The following is a 14783-nucleotide window of genomic DNA, read 5'->3' as shown; positions in this document are numbered from 1 at the left end:
ACAACAACAATAGGCCTCTTTGTGGAAAGATGTGTGAGGGGATAAGTGTGTTGGGGACACTTGTTGTTTTTTATGGCCTGGTCTTATGATGGATCGGTGCTTGTTCGGCAGGGTGTCTTTGTTCACTTTCTTTTTTTCTCAAATGCCAATGGAACATTTCACCTTCAGCGACTTTCCCTTAACCCCCATCTCACTTTGGACTGTCTCTCTTTCTTTCTACTCTCCATTCTATCTCTCTCTCTTTAATTTGCTTGTCTCTAGTCTCTCTATCTCTCTCTCTCTCTCTCTCTCTCTCTCTCTCTCTCTCTCTCTCTCTCTCTCTCTCTCTCTCTCTCTCTCTCTCTCTCTCTCTCTCTCTCTCTTTCTCTCTCTCCACCACACAAACTGGCCGCCCTGGGATTCCTCACAGTCAGTCACACACCCCTCTAAAAACAATTATCTTTGAACTTGCTTTTAGTTCTGTTTGTCCTAATTACAGATCATTTTCTCTGTCAGATTTCTACTTTTATTGCAGTTTTGCCCTGAATGTTGATCCTATTGAGTTCAACCTTATTTTACTCGCTGGAACACCCCTAAGACCTGGATTCATCACATATCCCCCTAGGACTTCTCTCTCTTTCTCTCTCTTTCTCTCTCTTTAAATTCATTTTTTTCTCATCATTTATTTTTTCTTCTTTTTTTATATAATTTTTTTGTAGTATTATCCAAATGAATTAGTGGGATCCCAAAATACACAGAAGGACGCATGGCTTGTCCCAATTTCTGTGTTATGGTTCACATTTTGGGCTAGGATTTTTTTGCTGAGGTATATCTCCGTGAGACATTGGACTGAGTAACTTCAGTGCCACTTGGGAGTCACTAAGTATTTATAGATCGGTGGTACGGAGGTGGACTTCATAGTAATTAAAGACGAGTAAAGGTGGTTAATTCCTTCCTGTGCATCGTTCCAACCATTGACAATCTCCCCCGTTCTGTTAACTATTTATGAGAGGGTCTCAACTGAAAACACACACGCACGCACACACACTGCACATGCATGCACCTAAGCTTCTTAAGGATCCTTGTCACCATGCAGACACAACACAACATGTGCTGCAGTTGCAAAGAGAGGTTTAGATATGGTGGAGGGCTTTTTTAATTATAACTGGATTGTGTGGCAGATATGTTCATTGGCCGGGTCAATGACAGTCTATGGGATTAGTATCATAAAGTGATTCCAGCCACAATGAATGTGAGTAAGCACCAAAGTAGGCGTGGAGAAGTCCTCTGCCCCAGATTTACAGTGAACCTACCCTACCTGAGGAAAAACTGCAACATACAATGCTGGAATCTGACTGTCCCAAATGCTGGTGCATGATGCAACCACTCACAATCTGTTCAGGATGAATCATGTCATCATACATCATAGTCACAGCACTGTAGCACATTTACTGTACTTGACTTAAGCAGTCAGTGACACTCCTCTATTGCATGTTTAGGCAGTTGTTGTCCTGACTGTCTAATCACACAGGATTGCAGGGCTTGTTTGGCCTTAGACTATATACTTTAGCTTTTCTCCTCCAATGAGAATACAGCAATTACATTATGTCTACTTTGCATTATTTGATACAGGATATGGATCCTAAATATACACTTTTTGCTATTTTTGCTGACAATTAGAATTATCTTGAAAAACAAATTATTTCCTCCCACGCGCTCTTACTCGACTGTTCTGTCCCATCCTGTTGTGTACAATTTTATTTCTTAACAAAAGGCAGAGGAGAGGCTCTTTACGTTCGTTCAGTGAGTGAGCGATGGCAGTTTTTTGAAGTACCTCCTCGACGCGACACACACTGGAGAGATGTTCATTTATTCAGGGCACAGTGTGACATAGAGAGGCAACGCTCTCCTCTCGTCCCTCTCCAGTGGCCCGCCTGCCCGGCCGTCTGGCCCACTGTGGCCTGAACTTCCACACCGATTGATGGCCCCGTGTAGACCCCCAGCTCCTCCAAACGCCCATAATGCTCAGGGAGCGCATCTTTACACACACACGCCCTAATTGAATTATATCCCCCTCAGATCTGGTGTCCTTTACTGAAGGAAAGAGATGGTTTGTTTCACTGAGACCGCGCTACGGAGTCGTAGTTCTCCCAATGCCTATCATCCACATTAGATTTGTCACCAAGACAAATAGAGACATAATGCAGGCAGTCAAAGAGATCCGTCACAGTGACTTTGGCAGTGGTTTGAGACTTTAGAGACTTTCTTCTAGCACCACCACTGTGCTCCTCATCATAGAGAACGTTGGTGACAGCCAGTGAAGGCTGCTTTGCTGGTGTAGTCATCTACTCTCTTTAATGAGCCATTATTGTGTGTTTGTATTAGTCGTGTTTGTTCATTTGCTGGTTGAGTTTTGGAAAGAGAGGCCCTGTCTTCCTTGACTCCTTTAGAAAGTAGTCAAACCGCCCTGAGAGTGACTGGGGCTGCGTGTTTGGAGCACGTCAAGATTCGACGCTCCATCGCTCTTAACCGTTTCCCAAATCAAAGCATCAGAGCTGCAGTCAAACTCTCCTCCTCCTCTTCGTCTCGTCTCACCGTGTGCCTGAAGCGCCACGGCTCTCTCCACAGCAGGGGAAAGGCAGGGCGTCGGGTAGGAGCGGGACGGGGGGAATGTAGCAGACTGTGACACGTACCTGTCAGCAGGTACTCAAAATAATTGGTAAATTACTACCGCGGGATAGGAGAGGCTCTCTTTTCTTTCTGTTTGATGAATATTTTGAAGTCGCCAGGCAGTCGTAGAACAACGCTGCATGTTTGGCTCGGAGAGTTGGGCTATCACGCGCATCGAGGAAGAGGAGTAGCTAACGCACAGAGAACAGAAGGGATCTTACTGTACTACTTAGTGTAGACAGACACTGAACAGGCGGGAGCACGGTGTGGAGACTATCCTTGTAATCTAAACAAGTCTGAACTAACAAGCAGCATAAACGTATACATTGAGACAATGCTATACTAAGTGACATATGCTCTCTGTTACACACACTGGCTGACACTGACACGCCCGCACACTACATTATCACTCTCACACACTTGGAAGCTAAACCCTTTTCCATTTTGAATGGATGACATAGAAAGTTTACTTACTCTGTGGACAAATGTGTTTTAACTTTTAGGGAATCTCCACTCCCTGCCAATTTGATGGGAGCCATTGGTCTCTGTTTGTCTGTTAATGAAACATATTCATCTTCATCTTGCTCTTTCGTCGGCCTCAAACTCACTTTACACCATAGTCAATGAAACCCCTTAGGGCCGCTCTGTGCATAAAAGGATATATAACGCTTTGACATTTCAGCTCGCTCGTGTTAGGCACACCCATGGAACACTTTGCTTTGAGCTGTATGAAAAAACCACAGAGAAAGGATCCATTAGGACATTTAAAGGGCCGTGCCACGACACTAGTATGAGGAGGAGAAACAGTAGCCCTAAGCACGGAACAGTATGGAGGTCCCCAAGGGAATGTGTCCTATGTAAAGTAGCCATATCTGAGCGGTAGACTTAGATAGCAATGTTGCTGGGGGACGGCCTTGTAATAATGGCACGTTTTGGTATAACTAAGACAGGTGCAAGCTGGGGACATTGGATGATATTGGTCAAAATACACAGAATAGAATTGAATTGAAATGTCTGCATGAAGTGGTTGTGCTGGGCGTTGATGCAGTCAGTGAATGCCTTAGATATGGCCAGTGGGCCAGAGGTGTAATGAAACGTATGGGGCACATCCTCGATCCTACCCCCACAAAGCAAGCCTCCTTCAGGGCTGACTGGACCTAGGGTGGCCCACAGGCCTGTGGTTTAGCCCATGTTTCAGTGGCGTGAAACAGCTTGACATGTGAGACACTTCCCCAGGGTATGAGGCGCTTTATCTGCCTTTTACCCTGTCTGCCATGGTGAGGCTGAGTCAATGAAGGCCATGTCTGGCCAGTGGACCTCATTGGAAGTAGCCACTGTTGTGTGTATTCTATGGTATTTGCTTATCCCCATCACGATCCAAATCAAATTTGATTTTCTATAGCGTTCCATAGAACATGTCCATCTCAGATAGCGTTTCTGAGAATAATGTGATTGTTTTGTTGTGGAGACTTTCATGGTGGAACGTGTTTCCTTATGTAGGTTGTATCAATAGATCCAGTGTATTAGATGTCTAAACTCTGTTTGGTATGCTCAACAACAAGTAACCTGGACAACAGATCTCCATTGCATTGTTTCATGTTACTCTATGGGGACTTTGTCCTGCTTGCATATAAACAGGGGTGTTTCATATTATTGTTATTTACTAGCAACATCTTTGGGTAGATGTTCAAGAAATGTCCCCCATTTTGATTTATTCATCTCAGCTGAGGATTTATGCAGAGATGCTAAAAACCTAGATCTCGCACGGACTGACGGAGGATCTATTATTCATGAAAGCTAATGCATTGTTTCTGTTGCTTTATATAATTTTCCCCCCCTTTTTCCCTCACCAGCATATTCTCAGGCAGGTTGGCAGTAATATCTGTATTGAAATGAGAAGTTTGAAAGACAAACCACTATCTCCTTAAATGTGTAAACTGCTTTAAATCATACTTTGAGCTTACAGAACGGAGCTTTAAATGTTAAATGGGGGTTGAAGTCTGCCTGAACTAATTTGTAGGGCTTTGCACCATGTTGACATTTAAATTTGATAAGAATAGAAAACTGTATGCCGACCTATTTTGAAGATGCTTTCAGAATACATTCACATCAGCGCCGGTCTATAATTAATAAAAATAGACAGGCTTTCTTGCTCCAGATTGATTATAATACAACCTTATAAACACTACAGGGATGGGAAAAAAAGAGACACAAAATGATGGGGGTAGGAATTAAGAGGGAAGTGGATTGCACACACCTGGTTTTGCAGGAGATTGCGTTGACTGGCTGCTGTGCTATCACATTACTGTGATCCAGACCCCTGTGTTTGTGAGAGAATCGAGGAGAGGGACCGGCAAAATCAGCATGCAAATAACGGCACATTGTTAACTTAATCAGATGCAGGAGAAGAAATATGGAGAGGGAGGGAGAGAGGGAGGGAAGGAGAAAGGGAGGGGATGGAGGGTAGGAAGGAGGGATGTAGAGGAGGTGGGGCACATAAATAAGAGTCAGGGCCCTGAGATGGCGGAGGGCAGAGGGGAAGGGGTATGTGTATGGGGGTGAGGGCCGAGTGGGGGATGGGGGCTGGTTTCAGGGCATGAAGATGATGTAGCCTCTCCAGAGCTCCGTCAAGTGGCTCAGATAGGCAGTTAGCGGTGATAGCAGAGCGGTGTCCGTGTTGTGAGCCCTGCTGTCACCGGCCCCCAACAAGAGATCACAGCTGTAGGACATGGGTGATTTAATACCCTGCATTAGCAAAAGGCTGAGGGGACAGGGAGGGGTGGTGGGGTGCGGCAGGCAGGTGCCCCCATGCTGCTGGTGACTGTCTGGGCTAAGCTATACGTCACAGGGCCATCCTAAATGCTTATTCACTAAAAATACATCCTAGCCTCATCATGGAAGAAATGCAGTACAATTACTTTTTATTTGAAATTCTTTCACCAAAACATGGATGCCCTTTTATATGGCTGTAAAATCATTATGATTTGTAAATCTGAAGATCTTTCGATGTGTTGAAATGGCACAATGTACCCTTAGAGTTCAGAGCTGCTACGTAGTCACCACTATAGGAATAAAACAGAGAGGTTACAACCCATGTACAATCTGCATACATTTTAACATAAACAACATATTAGCATCATGGTGTTGGGGGTTAGCGATGATGAGGGTTCAGGAAAACAGAGAATGTGAGTAATATCACTTATCACCTGTCACACGGCACTACACTGGGACAATTAAAGAAGAGGCCTTGTGTTGCTTCAAGAGTAAGACATCTCCAGGGAGGGAAGCACTGAATGCACTATACAGAGAGGTCATTTGTCATTAAACATCATCGCCTTTATGAACACACACACACACGTGCACACACACACCTACACACACACACACACACACACACACATGCGCACACACACAGACACCCACACAAATACACACACACAGACACTTGCTCTCTCTGAACTGAGTTGTAGCCACTGGTTGTGAGAGAGGGTGAATCAGTGTTCATGTAGGAGGTCAGAGTGGGCAGGGAGAAATTATAGAAATGCAGACAGGTCAGAGAGAGAGGAGTGTGGAGAGACGTTAGGAATCCAGGGCCTGGGCTAAACTGTCCCTTCAATACACACATCTCTTATTTACCTCAGTAGAATGAAACATAAAACAGTTTTTGTAATGTATACTGTCCTTCACCTCTCAGATTTACTGCTTTGCAGTAAAGCCATTATCTTTAGCAACCTCACCAAAAGGAAGCTGCTGTTCTGGGTTGGGTTGTTTCACAGAGGAGAACAGGATGAGGAGAGGTTTTTTGTAGTGGAGTTCAGAGAGAGGCCTGTTTTGAAGTTTGACCAACTTTTGCCTTATTCCTCTAATCAGAGTCTTGTCTTAGTGAAGCGTTGGCATGTAGACAAACACTTCTGCCTGGCCCACAAAACGGTTACACTCACTCTCTCTTCCTCTTCTTCCCCTCTTTCCCTCTCCCTCCCTTCCTTTCTCACTTTTTCTCTGACCCTAAGAGAAGTTGCTCCACTGTTTCAGATAAAGTGAGATAAATAAACATGTTCCCTGATGTCCCGAAGGCTCCCCACCCTCCCTCCTGAGAGCACACCCTCCTAACGCACTTCCTCTGCCACAATTAGTCTGTAATAAATACACTTTACTCTTAATGCAGATAATGTGTCCTGCTCTCTGAATCTCCCTCTCTTCCTCTCTGCGTCTCTTTCCTTTCTTATTAAGCCACATTAAGACGTGATCTGACTTTGGGTCAAACGAGAAGGAGAGAGAAAAGGATGAATTATTCTCTGAGCTACTCACAGCTGCAAACAATAGCGGCAAAGAAAATAAAGATATTGTACCGTATGCAAAGAATTGAGAGCATTTGCAGTCAAGACTCACTTCCTGATGGCTTTGATAAGATTAGTTGCTTTCTTAAACAGGATGTGTGCTGCTTTTAAAAAACTGCTCTATGGACATGCTGAGTACAGTTGCATAACGGCCTGCCTTGACAGAGTGCCTGCGAGAATTGAAAGTTTCCTTCACATGAAGTCTCTCCAGATTAGCTTGAGAGAGTTTATCAAAGTGATGGAATAAAGGAGATTTAACATTGTCATATTAAAAAGACATGCGGTGGTTCAATATTTAAAAAGCCCATTTGCCTTGACAGAAGTGCTTTTTCATTCAAGAGCATATGGCTCCCTTACCTGTTTATAGTCTCCCCCTTATCTTCTCGGAGAGAAAAATTGATATTTTGAAAGACATTGAAGAATTGTTCAATTAACGGCGGCGTGATGTAAAATAATTACTTGACTTGCTTTCCGTAATGAGTATCTCTAATTAGCCATACATTTGTTTTGTGAAAACTCCAAACTCCAGTCAACTACAGTTGTGAGGAGATGGTAAGTGCGTTGAAGTAGCACCCAACCCCCTCTCCTCCCTTCCCTTTACATAGGCTGCATCACTTGGCTTCAAGGCACAATTTACCTCCCCATGTATGCATACAAGCGACGGTAAATAGTCAGGAGTGTAAGGGATCTTTTTTTTAAATTAGCTATTCAACAATTAAAGGATTCACAAACTAAATTGAACCTTGTCTCCGTCGCCTCCCAGTTTGATTTCAGCACCTGTCACAACAACAGCCCCTGTTCAGCCATTATGCAAAACTTCCTAAGAACAGAACCAGCATGAGGAGGAGAAAACAGCAATTATTTCTGATATTCACTTATTTCAGGTGATATTGACATTTAGAGTTTAGAAGAAAAAGTATTTACCTGAAAGGGAAGAAAACGTGGCCTGGTTAACTTTGTCAACTGGTGCTAGGCAGATATGGCTTTATTTTGCCAACATTAAAGCCGTTCTAATGCCTGTGAGAGTGTGATGATGGGTGACTCACTCAGCACTACCAGTCTGCCCAATCGCTGGGCTGATTGTACTGTTAGCATGTGCTCACTGTTCTCTCTCTCTCTCTCTCTCTGCCTTTAAGAAACAGTGTCGGCGATGCCTTAGTAGCGATGTGCCATTGTATTAATTTTCCAGTATGTAGTATTCAAATGCAGGCAGGCAGCCCAGGGGAATGATGTAAGCCATGATGGACCCTACACGGACAGCTACACTGTGGTCATTGTTCATTGGCCTTTCTCTGCTGTAGAGTAACCATGCGTGATCAGCGATTTGACCGTGACTACTGTAGCCTGCCATGAGGACGTGGCCCTGTTTTCTGACAGAGGGATTGTGTCACAAGAGGGAGGGGGTAGGAGGGGAAGAACTGCACACAACAGAATACGGACAATCATTTATATGTTGGAAATTCTTCCCCATTCTCTAAAATCATTCACTTTTCATCACTTTTTGTGCGCTAGTTTGTCCTCTGTCATCCATCTCATCCATCCCCTCTTATTGTGAAAAACTGTCTGGTTAACAAGAGACAATTACTCCCCCACTCATCACAATGCATAAAATCTACACCGCTGTGACCACTATTGTAAGATATACACATGAAAAAGGCACACACAAACACACACACACATCTGCCGGTCATCAAAATAATACCAGGAATGGTTAGCATAAAAGGAAGCTTTGAGCTTTTAGTCGGCTCCGGATGATGATGCAGCTGACCAGGACAATGAACTGTGGGAATTCACTTGTCTCCTATTGATCTTCCTCCTTGGCATCCCGAAAGGCTGTCAGACGCAGGGATAAAAAGTACAGGCATTTTTCTTTCTCTCTTTCCTTTCAATTTTTTTCTGTTCAGTGGGGGCCTCATACTGATCTGTGGAGATGAGCTGAAAGCTGAACTACCTGTTGACAAGTCCTCTTAAGAGACCTCATTGACATATTGTGTGGGAATAGAGAGCATAAAGGCCCAGCTAGGTCGATTCATATTTGTCACTGTTGTATAGCGTTCATGTTCTTGTATATAATCTTTGTTTTAATATATTGGTTTACTTCATTCATACTTTGTTATAAAGCTATAATCTTGGTTCCTAACTCCTAAGTTAGCGTAGTTGTTGTGTGGGGTCTAGGTATGACGTTGGAAGAAACCGACTGGGTTTATTCTACTTTATTTCACTTGTTGTGCTGGGAACCTTTCTGTTTTCGCCTCATTACAGCATGTAATAATCCAGTTCAGTCAAAGAGAGGAAGAAAAACAACTCACGTTTTATTGGATTAATTAGAAGCGTTCCGAAGACCACCTGCAATAGACTAAACACGCATGAGGAAAAAATTAATATTAGCTTCAATTTACTGCCATGCTTAAAATGATCCAAGCTATTTCTACTTGTGTTGGTATCTGCTTTCCTTCAATATTTTGTAAATATTCATTCCTGAGAATATGTAACATATGGCAAACACTCACATTTTCCATCAGATTGTTTGCCCCCTCTAAATTCATTAATGATTTGGTGCAAATATGATGAGATTTCGCTACTTTGTGAATAATGATGGATTTATTAAAAGCAATGACCTTCATCATAACTTAATGAGGTATTGCATTGTAATTACTAAATTGATTCTTGTCAATACATGCCAAAATAACAAAGTAAAGCCGTACTAATGGCTTTTCCATTCATCATTTCTCCTTATAAACCTAGAATCTGCAGTTAAAACAATAACAAAGTTGTCACCCTACCTCTGTTTTGGTAAAAAGAAAAAGGCTGAGGGATGGGGCTGGAGAAATTTAACCACTCTTAAATTAATAGACAGAGCTATGGATGCAAGGACTGACCATCCATGATATCAACATTATAGTTTTAAACATGTTTTGAGGCTATACATTGTTTGCTTGCATTACATTGTTTACTAACATTGGAGTAAAAAAAACATATATTTTGGGTTCTGATGATCTACGACAGTTGAACTAAGCTCCTGAGGCATTTATAAGTTATATTCTTCAAAAATCAATGGGTTTTTATCATTCATTTATAAGTCCAAAAATGGTTGTAGAAATTTTGGATTCTAGCTTTAAATGTCAAACAAGTTTTCTTTGGCCTGCATTCAGCTAACCCAGTTGATAAATGTACCATCAATATAATTTCAAGCAATACTTCCAAACTGTCTTTTATAAAATCCGAACCTTCACAAGAGCATGGTTAGGCATACTCTACTTATGTGTTTTACCCTTAGAACATGCAAATGTGAGCACATATGCCCTCATACATGTGTGATACTTGTTGCTTAGATAATGACACATACTAAGCACAAATATATTCGGACAGAAATACACTTCCACTGTGTTAAAGATACCGCCCGTAATTAAGCTGTGGGTTACAGAGCAATTTGCTAAAAAAAAAGAAGAAGAAGAGAAATCTGGTTTTGTGTCGCTTTGCTCAAAACTGTGAATATTAACCACAAACTGTAAAGAAGAGCACTACTGCACGTCTGTGAGAGAGTGCAAAAGGAAGTCTGGTGGCTTTGCAGGCGTCATTTGAGCCTTATCGTTAATGAAAGAGCATTGTTGTAGACACCAGACAAACTTTAGATCTGTTTCAGGTTAGAGCAAGAGCAGACATTGCTACAGTGTGCTGTTTGGATGGCAGAGATGTCAAGGTCAAGCATACAGGTGTACAGTTACTTGGGAGCTACTTGTAATGTTAACTATGACGGTAAGACGTTACAACTTGTGACCCTGTGAGTTTATAATGCTAACCACACAGACTTGAATTGCATACTTGTGTACAAGAGAAGGAAACGTTGGATTACTGGTACTTACTGTATAACAACTGGTACTACTTGCTCTAATCGAAGATGTTGCTTTTCCAGAAAAGGAATTCCATATGAATGAAATATGACTGTCATGATTACGCTGAACACTCATTGTGTTGTTGTTCTAAGAGTATTGTTACCTGCATTATTACTCATAGCGGGCACTCTGATATTGAATTATTGTCAAAAGCAATGCATGTACAGTGGGGAAAAAAAGTATTTAGTCAGCCACCAATTGTGCAAGTTCTCCCACTTAAAAAGATGAGAGAGGCCTGTAATTTTCATCATAGGTACACGTCAACTATGACAGACAAAATGAGGAAAAGAAATCCAGAAAATGACATTGTAGGATTTTTAATGAATTTATTTGCAAATTATAATGGAAAATAAGTATTTGGTCAATAAAAAAAGTTTCTCAATACTTTGTTATATGCCCTTTGTTGGCAATGACACAGGTCAAACGTTTTCTGTAAGTCTTCACAAGGTTTTCACACACTGTTGCTGGTATTTTGGCCCATTCCTCCATGCAGATCTCCTCTAGAGCAGTGATGTTTTGGGGCTGTCGCTGGGCAACACGGACTTTCAACTCCCTCCAAAGATTTTCTATGGGGTTGAGATCTGGAGACTGGCTAGGCCACTCCAGGACCTTGAAATGCTTCTTACGAAGCCACTCCTTCGTTGCCCGGGCGGTGTGTTTGGGATCATTGTCATGCTGAAAGACCCAGCCACGTTTCATCTTCAATGCCCTTGCTGATGGAAGGAGGTTTTCACTCAAAATCTCACGATACATGGCCCCATTCATTCTTTCCTTTACACGGATCAGTCGTCCTGGTCCCTTTGCAGAAAAACAGCCCCAAAGCATGATGTTTCCACCCCCATGCTTCACAGTAGGTATGGTGTTCTTTGGATGCAACTCAGCATTCTTTGTCCTCCAAACACGACGAGTTGAGTTTTTACCAAAAAGTTCTAATTTGGTTTCATCTGACCATATGACATTCTCCCAATCCTCTTCTGGATCATCCAAATGCACCCTAGCAAACTTCAGACGGAACTGGACATGTACTGGCTTAAGCAGGGGGACACGTCTGGCACTGCAGGATTTGAGTCCCTGGCGGCGTAGTGTGTTACTGATGGTAGGCTTTGTTACTTTGGTCCCAGCTCTCTGCAGGTCATTCACTAGGTCCCCCCGTGTGGTTCTGGGATTTTTGCTCACCGTTCTTGTGATAATTTTGACCACACGGGGTGAGATCTTGCGTGGAGCCCCAGATCGAGGGAGATTATCAGTGGTCTTGTATGTCTTCCATTTCCTAATAATTGCTCCCACAGTTGATTTCTTCAAACCAAGCTGCTTACCTATTGCAGATTCAGTCTTCCCAGCCTGGTGCAGGTCTACAATTTTGTTTCTGGTGTCCTTTGACAGCTCTTTGGTCTTGGCCATAGTGGAGTTTGGAGTGTGACTGTTTGAGGTTGTGGACAGGTGTCTTTTATACTGATAACAAGTTCAAACAGGTGCCATTAATACAGGTAACGAGTGGAGGACAGAGGAGCCTCTTAAAGAAGAAGTTACAGGTCTGTGAGAGCCAGAAATCTTGCTTGTTTGTAGGTGACCAAATACTTATTTTCCACCATAATTTGCAAATAAATTCATTAAAAAATCCTACAATGTGATTTTCTGGATTTTTTTTCTCAATTTCTCTGTCATAGTTGACGTGTACCTATGATGAATATTACAGGCCTCTCTCATATTTTTCAGTGGGAGAATTTGCACAATTGGTGGCTGACTAAATACTTTTTTCCCCCACTGTATGTGTGTGCGTGTGTGCTTGCATGTGTGAATGTGTGTGTCTGTGTGCGTGTATGTGCTTGCATGTGTGTTGATAGGATGGGGGGGTGTCACATAAGAAATGTCCTTTTTAATCAGGAAAAAAATATAAAATGACTTGGGAGCAAGGGAAGCATATTAATGCAGTTCATTTGCATACACTCGTCAGCAAGGATACGTTAAAAAAACAAACTGGATTTGTCAGTTCATTTCACATTATTCCATTGTCTATCTGCCTTTGTTATATGTTAAAGATAAAGCCGCAAATCAAATTGAAGAAAAGGGCAAGCTGCTATCTCTATAAATGAGCAACAGCTCATCAGTCTTGTTTGAATCATAGATTTCTATGGCAAAAGGCAACGTGCATGCAAGGCACTTTCAAAAAAGGTTCCGTCTGATATTGGCACAGTTTGCAATGGATTGTGGGTGGCACATTTAAGAGTCACTTCATTTTGGCTGACAATGGACAATCCTTTCTAAGAGATCAGGATGAGAAAGTTATCCAGAAACTGGTTTTATCTACCTGTGTATTCTCCCAACATTGTCTTTTGTAAATATACTCATATCAATGTAATATTATTACAGTATTACAAAGACATTTTCTGAATGGTATTTGCAATAGTGTGGGATACTATATTGGTGTCTCAGTTACATAATAATAAGCTCATACAGTCGTGCGTGACCTCGTCAATGTATGTAGGCTCTGCATACATGTGAGGCATTCCCAGTCATCACATAGTCTACATAATATAACCATTATATCCTTCAAGGGTTCATTTGATGGCCTTCTCCTTTATTACTAGACAATGATTGCAGTCAAGTTCTAGAGAAGAAGACAATATTCACAAGCAGCCCACAGACCATATTCATATTTTAGAGATAAGAGTCTACAACAACCAACAGTGTTGGAAGAACGATTGGCTAAAGGACAGGCCTTATATGTCTTCCAGGGTGCGTCAGCAATGTGCTTCCCTCCCACATCCTCAGCATCGTGTGTGTACTGTACATGTGTAACGGTTGGATTCAAAGTTATGTTTTTTATTGATGTTGTTCTGTCTAGCCTTGTCAGTTGGTGGGTGTCTAGGTTAGCACTAGTTAGAAGCAGTGAGATAGCTATAAGCTAGAGCGAGAGAGAGATCTTAAGAGCAAGTTGTCCTTGAGCCCTGTGAAGTGTGGGTGTGTGTGTGTATGTGTGAGTGTGTGCGTGCAGGTGCATGTGTCTGTGTGCATTTAGGTTGGGGGTGTCCCTGACTCCACAGGGGTCTGGACATAAACTGGTCTCACTCCACTAAACGTGAACTCATGTTATGCTAGTGCTTAGTCCCTGAAATTAGTTTTTTATGATTATAATCATGTGTTATAGCACGCTGCCGCTGTTACTGGGCAGCATAATAATCAGCTTAATGAGATATTATACAATATTTTGTTGACCAAGGCAGAACTCACTTTATTGTTTTTGACCCCGCCAGTTGCAAGGGAAGAACACGCCATTATCCTTCTTAAGAGAGGGGATGGCATCACAAACAACTGGCAAGCAAGAAGACAAAAACAGGCTCTGCTTATGTATTCCCTTCAGCTTGACGGTGTATGCTCTGGGCCGTTGAAACCATTCTTAATGGCTGGGAGGCCTATGATACATTGGGAACCCATTCAATAACACCAACTGTTGTTTTCCCCTTATTGGAAGCCATGAGAGGAGGGGAAACGAAGGCAAAAGCAAAGTGATTCACATCAAATGTAATGTGCCTCTTTAATGGAGAATTATGCCTAGACAAGTGTCGCAGTAGGGAGATAAGAGCGTGTGTTTACTGAAGTAACCCCTTGGTTTTAAGTGCTATTGTTAATATCATAATTGTAGCATTGCGGCAGCTTCATGACAATGGCATTGCTCCGTTTCATTAAGGCGTGTAATTGGAGGAATTCTGATAGGATGGGCCCAAGTAGCATAATTATGCGGCGCCCGCCGTGTTCACTGTGTAATTATTGCATCCAAAACTGTGTTACAGTTTGAGAAAGTTCTGAGAGTTAGTCTTCCAACCACAAGTGTGAGAACAGAAGCTGTACTGTAAATCAAAATAAGAAAATTGCATTTCTATGGGCAGCAGGTAGCCTAGTGGTT

At 42.3% G+C, this 14783-nt stretch overlaps 1 protein-coding gene across 1 annotated transcript in view; it reads left to right on the top strand.

The window, feature by feature from the left end:
- The window catches only part of LOC121555790 (zinc finger protein 536), a 179285-nt gene that overhangs the window by 61329 nt on the left and 103173 nt on the right, over nt 1–14783 (top strand).

This window comes from Coregonus clupeaformis, unplaced genomic scaffold, assembly GCF_020615455.1.
Source record: "Coregonus clupeaformis isolate EN_2021a unplaced genomic scaffold, ASM2061545v1 scaf0727, whole genome shotgun sequence".
NCBI lineage: Eukaryota > Metazoa > Chordata > Actinopteri > Salmoniformes > Salmonidae > Coregonus > Coregonus clupeaformis.
This window is presented reverse-complemented; position numbering and strand designations above follow the sequence as displayed.